Genomic DNA, 9,052 nt, shown 5'->3' with positions numbered 1-9,052 from the left:
CTCCTTCTTCTTCTTCTTCTTCTTCTTCTTCTTCTTCTTCTTCTTCTTCTTCTTCTTCTTCCTTTTTTCCTTCTTCTCCTTCTCCTCCTTCTTCCCCTTCTTCTCCTCCCCCCTCCTCCTCGCCCTTTTCTTTTTATATTTTACTCACTTTAAGTTTCAATCACTGACCCCCTTCCCAGTCACCCCCTCTCAAGTCTCTCCCTCTATCCCTCTCCTCTTCTCCTCTGAGAGGGTGGAGTTCTGCCTTGGGTACCCCCCTACCTTGGTACATCAAGTCTCTTAAAGGCTAGGTGAATCGTCTCCCACTAAGGCAAGACAAGACAGCCCAGCTAGAAGCACATATCCCACAGACAGGCAGCAGTTTTTAGGATAGCTCCCCTCAAGTTGTTAGGTACCCTTATGGAGACTGAGCTGCACGTTTGGTACATATGTACTGGGTTTGGGGCAAGGTCTAACTCATGTATGCTCTTTGGTTGGTGTATCAGTCTCTGAGAGCCCAAAGGGTCCTGGTTAGTTGACTCAGTTGTCTTCCTATGGAGTTCCTGTTCCCTTTAGGTTCCTCAATCTTTCCCCCAAATCTTTCATAAGAGTACCCATGCTCTATCCACTGTTTTGCTGTGGGTCTCTGCATATGTGTGAGTCAGGTGCTGGGTGGAGCCTCTCAGAGAACAGTTATACTAGAATCCTGTGTGCAAGCATAACAGAGTATAATTAATAGTGCTAGGGATTGGTGCTTGCCCATGGGATGGATCTCAAATTGGGTTGGTTATGGTTTGGCCGTTCTCCTTGTCTTCACTCCATTCTCTGTCCCTGGATTTCTGGTAGAGATGATAAATTTTGTATCTAAAGTTTTGTGAATGAACAGGTGTCTGTATCACTCCACTGGGGTTCCTGCCTGGCTATCGCAGGTTGCCTCTTCATGTTTCATATCCCCAATGCTCTGAGTCACAGCTAAGGTCATCCTTAATGATTCTTAGGCATTTCTCTTATCCCAGGTCTCAGTCACATCCTGAAGATGCTCCCATCTTCCCATCCCCACCAGTTGTAGATTTCTATTCATTCTCGTGGCCATCTGGCCAACTCTCCTGTGCCTCCCCATATCTGACCCTGAACTCCCCCTGTCCCCTAAGACCCAGCCTCTGCATGGAGAGTGGTTATTAAGAGACAGCAAGCAAACATTGTTTTTTAACATTGCTAAAGAATTCTGATATCTGTCTTGCTTTGTTAAGCACAGATGATAAGCTAGTTATGTAGGACCCTGCCATTTCTACCACCCCTGGGCCTAACCTCTCTGTGTTCGAGGCTGATCTTGAACTCATGAGTTTGCCTCCTTTGTATCTTTCTGACATGCTGTCTCATAGTCTAGCTGCTTTTGTCCCCTGAGATTCATGGAGCCTCTCATAATTCATATTGCATCCTTATATTTCACATAGATGAGAAATTATATATTTATTTTGAACTCATGTATTTAAAGCAATTTTCAATTGCCATAAGGGCTGTCCTGAAGGTTCCAGTGTTTACCATTTTGCTGAGATATTAGCCACATCTTCACTTCATGGACTCTCACTGTACAGTTGGATAATCATGGAGTAATTAATGCCAATATGGAGGAAGGAATGTGAAATCTCTGCATTATTATACAAACATGCCTTACACTCAAAGCAGCCATTGCCACTCCTGGAGGCCCATGAGTGTCCCAGGCTCAGGAACCATATTACTCTGTCCCTCCAGGGCCCTATCCCCCTCCCCCAAGCAATTCCCATCCCTATTCCCTCTCCCACTCTGTTCCCTCCCTCCATCTCCCTCCTACGAATATTTTCACTTGTTATTCTTTTGATTTCTTTCTTTCTCTCTTTATTTTTTACTTATTTTCTTTTCATCCCACTCATTGCCTACTCCCAGTAAACGCCCTCCCCACAGTACTTCACAGAACCCCCTACAACACTTTTATTCCTTCTTCTAAGTAAATTTCAAGCATTTTAGTTTCTTTGGGTCTGTGAACTATAGTGTAGCTAACTTGTATTCGTTGGCTAATATCCACTTATAAGTGAGTGAATACCATGTACTGCCTTTGTGTGGGGGCTACCTTTCTAAGAATGAGATCCTCAAGTACTAATTTTCCAATTTGTTCAGTTTTGATCTCCTTTAGTTGCCTTATTGTTCTGGTAGAACCTGAAGTACTACTTGGAATAGATCGGGAGAGAGTGAGAAACATTGCCTTGCCCCTAATTTAACTGGAATTGATTTAAGCTTCTCTCCACTTAGTTTGATGCTGGCCATTGGTTTGTTGTATATTGTTTTTCTTATGTGTAGGTATGCACCTTGTATGCCTGATCTCTCTAAGGCTTTCATGTAAGTACACTGTTGCTGTCTTCGGGCACTCCAGAAGAGGGCATCAATCCCATTACAGATGGTTGTGAGCCACCATGAGGTTGCTAGGAATTGAAATCAGGACCTCTGTAATAGCAGTGGGTGCTTTTAACCAGAGTCATCTCTCCAGCCCCCTCTAAGGTTTTTAATATGAAAGTATGTTAGATTTTGTCAAAGGCATTTTTAGGACCAAATGAAATGATCATGTGATTTTTTTTTCTTTCAGTTTGTTTCTAAAATGGATTACATTGATGGATATTCATGAATTGGACCATCTGTGCATCCCTGGGATGAAGACTACATGATCTTGGTGGATGATATCTTTGATGCTTACTTGGATTTGGTTTGAGACTATTATTTTTTAATTATTTTATTAGATATTTTCTTCATTTACATTTAAAATGCTATCCCAAAAGTCTCCTATGCTCTTCCCCCGCCCTGCTCTCCTACACATTCACTCCTACTTCTTGGGTCTGGTGTTCCCATTTTTATATCAATGTTCCCAAGAGAAATCTGTATGTGTGGTTTAGGTATCAGAGTGACTGTGGCTCTATAGAATGAATTTGGAAGTGTTCCTTCTGTGGCTATATAGAATAAGTTTGGAAGTGTTCTTTCTGTTTCTAGTTTGTGAAATAGTTTGAGGAGTATTAATATTAGCTCTCCGTTGAAAGTCTGGTAGAGTTCTTCATTAAAACCATCTGGCCCTGGCCTGTTTTTGGTTTGGGGAGTATTAATGACTGCTTCTATTTACTTAGGGGTTATAGGGCTGCTTAAATAGTTTACATGATCTTGATTTAACTTTGATAAGTGTTATCTGTCTAAAAATATCATTTATTTTGTTAAGATTTTTCCAACTTTTTAGAGTACAGGATTTTGAAATGAAACTTCATTATTCTTTGATTTTCCTCAATGACTGTTCTTATATATCCCTCTTAACTTCTTATTTTATTTTCTCAGAGGCGGTCTCTCTGTCTTTTGTTTAGTTTGGCTAAGTATTTGCCTATCTTGCTGATTTTCTCAAAGAATCAGCCATAGACTTCATTGATTCCTTGTAATTTTTCCTGCCACATAATAATCAAAACACAAAATCTATAGAATGAGGAAAGAATATTATAAGTAACAAAAGGCCAGGTAACATACAAATGCAGACATTTCAGAATCATACCCAATTTCTCAGCCTAAAATTTAAGTTAGAAGAGCCTGGACAGATACTTTGCAACTTCTAAAGACCACAGATGCCAACCTAGAATACTATACCCAGAAAAACTTTCAATCACCATAAATGGAAAAAAACAAGTTGTTTCAAGACAAATACAAATTTAAATAATATCTATCCAAAATCCAGCCCTATAGAAAATACTAGAAGGAAAACTCAAACTCAAGGAAGATAACCACATCCAAGAAAACACAGGAAATATGTACATTCATATAATAAAAAACAAGGGATGTACAAAATATACAAACACCACCAACATCCAAATAAGAGTAACTAACCATTACTAATCATTAATATCTCTCAATATCAATGGACTCAATATCGCAATAAAAAGATGTAGGCTAACAGAATGGATGGGAAGACAGAATGAGACAAGATGCTATAAATATACGGGATGCTTAAGGAACACCAAATACATTGGACCAGAATAGAAAGGTGCTCCTATCCCACAATAATTAAAACATAAAATATATAGAACAAAAAAAGAATATTAAAAACTAAAAACTATAAGAGAATAAGGCCAAGTAACATACTACAAGGAATACTCCATCTCAAGGAGGTTAACTACATCCAGGAAAGCACAGAAAATAAATAATCCCACACCAAGAAAACCAAAATAAAAATAGCACACACACACACACACACACACACATACACACACACACACACACACACTACAACCACCAACAACAAAATAACAAGAACTAACAATCATTGGAGTTAATATCTCTCAATATCAATGGACTCAATTCAATAAAAAGACACAGGGTGAAAGAATAGATGTGAAAACAGAATCTATCATATTGATACATACAAGAAACACACCTCATCAATATAGACATTACCTCAGAGTAAAGAGCAGGGGGTGGGGGTGGGGGAGATTTTCCCAGAAAAAAGACTCAAGAAGCAAGCTGGAATTGTCAATGCAGTATCTAATAATATATCTCAATCAAAATTAGTCAAAAGAGATGGGAAGTACACTGTATACTCATTTTAAAGGAAAAATCAATCAAGATAATGTCTCAGTTCTGAATACATATATCACAAATGCAATGACTCCTACATTCTTTAAGAAACATCAATAAAGTTTAAGCACACATTGAGCCCCATACACTAATAATCAGAGAATGCAACCTCTGACTCTCACATATAAATAATGAAACTAACAGGCATTTTTAATCAAATGGACCTAACTGATGTCTATAGAATGTTTCACCCAAAGAAAAAAGAATATACCTTTTTCTTAGGATATCATTGATATGTTTCCAAAATTGATCACATATTTGATCACAAAGCAAGAGATGCAAGTAAATCAAAGTAATGCTCTGTATCCTATCAGACCACCATGGATTAAGGCTGGACAACGACAACAGAAACACCAGAAAGCCTACATATTCATGGAAATTGAATAACTCTCTTCTCAATAACCTCTGAGTCAGAGAAGAAACAAAGAAAGAAACTAAAGACTTTCTAGGATTCAATGAAAATGAAAACACAATGTACCCAAATATATGGAACACAGTGAAAGTAGTGCTAAGAAAAAAGTTCATAGCACTAAGTGCTTCCATGAAGAAATAAGGAAGTTCTCATATCAGCAATTTAAAAGTACACCTGAAAGATCTAGGGAAAGAAATAAACAAAAATAAACAAGCACACTGAAGAAGTGTAGTGGGCAGAAAATAACAAAAATCATGGCTGAAATCTCAGAAGTAACCAACAGTGTTTTTAAATGAGTAAAGAATTGCTGGTATAGACACCATATATATAGTGCTGTTCTTTTCCTTGTGATCTTTTCTGTATGGAACTGTTGAGAAAATTAAATAGAATAGATAATAACTGATGATGTGAAAAACCTAATTATATTACCAGCAAGTAGAAATGTACCAAATTAATTCTATTGTCAGTCTATCTAATCAGTCTATCTGTTTATCTACCTTTCAACATCTATCTATCTCTCCATCTCATTTATATATTACAGAGGATCAAACTTACTGTTGATATTTCATGGCCTAAGGCCTAAAAGACCCTGAAATGTAGCATATAGAGAGGAGGGTCATTGGAAACTTGAGCCTCCTTCACCTCCTGGCCATAAGTTGAAGTTATATATCTCAAGAAGCAGGTTGATTAGGAGTAAAAGGAACAAGAAAAGAGAACTGTGTTGTTCTAGACAGAGCAGCTGGGAAAAGAAAATGGCCTCATGATAAGCACAACTAGGAAAGTAAAATGCAGATTCCATGCTAGAAAAGAACCATGACCTGACCTATCAAACAACTGTTACTTCAGCAAATACTGAAGGCAAGTGGCATAGAGGCAAAAGATACCAAAACAAGCATATAAAAATAATATACAGGATTTTAAATGAGTGATTAGAGTGGTACCTAAAAGTAGATGCAATTTTCATAAGAGAGACAGTATAGCTCTAATATCTTTATAATAAGTTTTATTAAAAAATAAATAAAGTTAAAATGACATGCTATAATCAGACATGCATACTCTTTACGAAGCCTTGAGCTAACATCTGACTTGCAGCTTGTAACACATCAAAAATACAAATGTTCTGTATCCCATTTTTTAATGCGGTTATTTGAATTTCTGGAGTTCAGCTTAACAACCAATTCTCACCTGAGGAATAGCGAAGGGCTGAGAAGCACGTGAAAAAGTGTTCAACATCCTTAATCATCAGGGAAATGNAAATCAAAACAACCCTGAGATTTCACCTCNCACCAGTCAGAATGGCTAAGATCAAAAATTCAGGGAACAGCAGATGCTGGTGAGGATGTGGAGAAGGAAGAACACTTCTCCATGCCTAGTGGGATTGCAAGCTTGTACAACCACTCTGGAAATCAGTCTGGCGGTTCCTCAGAAAATTGGACATAGTACTACTGGTGGATAAAGCAATACCTCTTCTCAGTATATATACCCAGAAGATCTTCCAACTGGTAATAAGGACACATGCTCCACTATGTTCATAGCAGCTTTATTTATAATAGCCAGAAGTTGGAAAGAACCCAGATGTCCCTCAATAGAGGAATGAATACAGAAACTGTGGTACATTTACACAATGGAGTACTACTCAGCTATTAAAAACAATGAATTTATGAAATTCTTAGGCAAATGGATGTATCTGGAGGATACCATCCTGAGTGAGGTAACCAAATAACAAAAGAACTCACTTGATATGAACTCACTGATAACTGAATATTAGCCCAGAAACCTAGAATACCCAAGATACAATCTCAAAAGCACAAGAAAATCAAGAAGAAGGAAGACCAACACATGGATACTTCATTTCTCCCCAAAATAGGGAATGAAATACCCATGAAAGAAATTGCAGAGACAAAGTTAGGAGCTAAGACGAAAGGATGGACCATCCAGAGACTGCCCCACCACCTGGGGGTCCATCCCATAATCAGCCACCAAATGCAGACACTATTGCATATGCCAGCAAGATTTTGCTGAAAGGACACTGATATAGCTGCTTGTGGACGTTGTACATCGTGGTGCGGAGCCTAGTGCGCACCACGATGTACAACGTCCACAAGCAGGGGGAAGCCCAGGGCCAAGAAGTGGGCGTGAGTGGGCAGGGGAGCAGGGTGTGGGGAGGGCATAGGGGACTTTTGGGATAGCATTTGAAACTGCTTGTGGACGTTGTACATCGTGGTGCGCACTAGGCTCCGCACCACGATGTACAACGTCCACAAGCGGCGTGAGTGGGCAGGGGAGCAGGGTGTGGGGAGGGCATAGGGGACTTTTGGGATAGCCTTTGAAATGTAAATGAAGAAAATACCTAATAAAATAATTAAAAATAATAGAATTATAGCAATATACTTAGACATGTGTAAATTAATTACAATAAGTTTTCAATGGCAAAATATTGATGAATATATATACAAAAAGAAAATTTCTAATCTGTTATTTCTGTCCTAAATATTTAATGAAATTATTGTGGGTAAACATATGCATTTTTAAAGAAATCTATATACTTAACTGTAAAATATTTAAATAGTATAAAATTTGAAATAAAAGTAAACAAATAATTGCATTCTCTTAAAATAAAATAGAGTAGCCATGCAGCATGAATAAACATGACATTAAAAAGAAGAAAAAAAGAATAATTGATTGCATAATGGGTTTCATTATTGTCCTTTAAATAACCTCAATGAGATCAAGGAAATGCCAATGAGTGGAAATAATAATAATATATCTAAAGCATTTTACAAGTGAACTCTTAAAATTAATATTTGTTACTATGCAAGTATAAATCTGTATGTCTCAAGTTAAGGACTTTGCTTAATAGAATTACATGAGCATAGTGATTGAAATTTTGACCTTAGAAGGTTGGAAAGTAAAATTCTTTCATCTAATCCCTGAAGGTTTCCTTCACTTCTATTTTAGTTTGGTGTTAATTGCTGATAAATAGTGGTAATTTATTAGATGTAGACAACATTCTATCTAATCACTGGAGCAGAGTAAAGCATTGTTAAAGAAAATCTTTTTTTATCTGATGGAACCCTGAATATGCAGGTATATTGAAGTTACTGCTCATTAGAAAAAAAATATGGATAAACATAATGCTTTCAAGACTTGCTTTTCTTTTAATTAGTAAATGTATTGACAACCTGGTAATGTTGCTAGGATTACTGAAGTATGTAAATATGTATGTTTGTTTTCTGCCACAGCATAACAGTATTAATGTGTTTAGAAACCTAGAAACAAACACATTTATTATATAGCAATATTTCAGATACAGGTGTGATGCATATCCACTTAAGATATTAAAAATTGAATCCAGAAGCAAATATTGCAGTTTCTCCTATAATTTAGAGTCCAATTTTATTTATATGTATTTTTTAATAAAATTCAATTTCTTTTGTTTATGGAAGTAATGACATTGTTTTATTGGTGGCTATTGATCAAAGGTTGTCTGTGCCATATTCCTTTCCTAAAGCATGAAATCATAGTTATGAAATCTAGGAGAAAGCTCTCTTGGTTGTCTGTTATGATGTAAGGAGTCATATAATAAAAATAATTCTGATATATTTAATCACACTCAAAAAGACTGGTTTATATAGAATGCATATATCAGGTAGCTAGAATCTCAGGGCTTAAAATTCTGATACCAGATATGTGTATGTTGTCCTCTAAATTAACTATTACTTTGAACATTTTTTCAGGTGTTTCTCAGCCATTCGATATTCCTCAGTTGAGAATTCTTTGTACCCCATTTTTAAGGGGGTTATTTGAATTTCTGGAGTCCAGCTTCTTGAGCTCTTCGTATATATTAGATATTAGTCCTCTATCAGATTTAGGATTGGTAAAAATCCTTTCCCAATCTGTTGGTGGCTTTTTTGTCTTGTTGACAGTGTCTTTTGCCTTACAGAAGCTTTGGAATTTTATGAGGTCCCATTTGTCAATTCTTGATTTTACAGCACAAGCCATTGGTGTTCTGTTGAGAATTTTTTTTTT

Source organism: Mus pahari, chromosome 8 (assembly GCF_900095145.1).
Source record: "Mus pahari chromosome 8, PAHARI_EIJ_v1.1, whole genome shotgun sequence".
Classification (NCBI taxonomy): domain Eukaryota; kingdom Metazoa; phylum Chordata; class Mammalia; order Rodentia; family Muridae; genus Mus; species Mus pahari.
Note: the sequence above shows the minus strand (reverse complement) of the source record.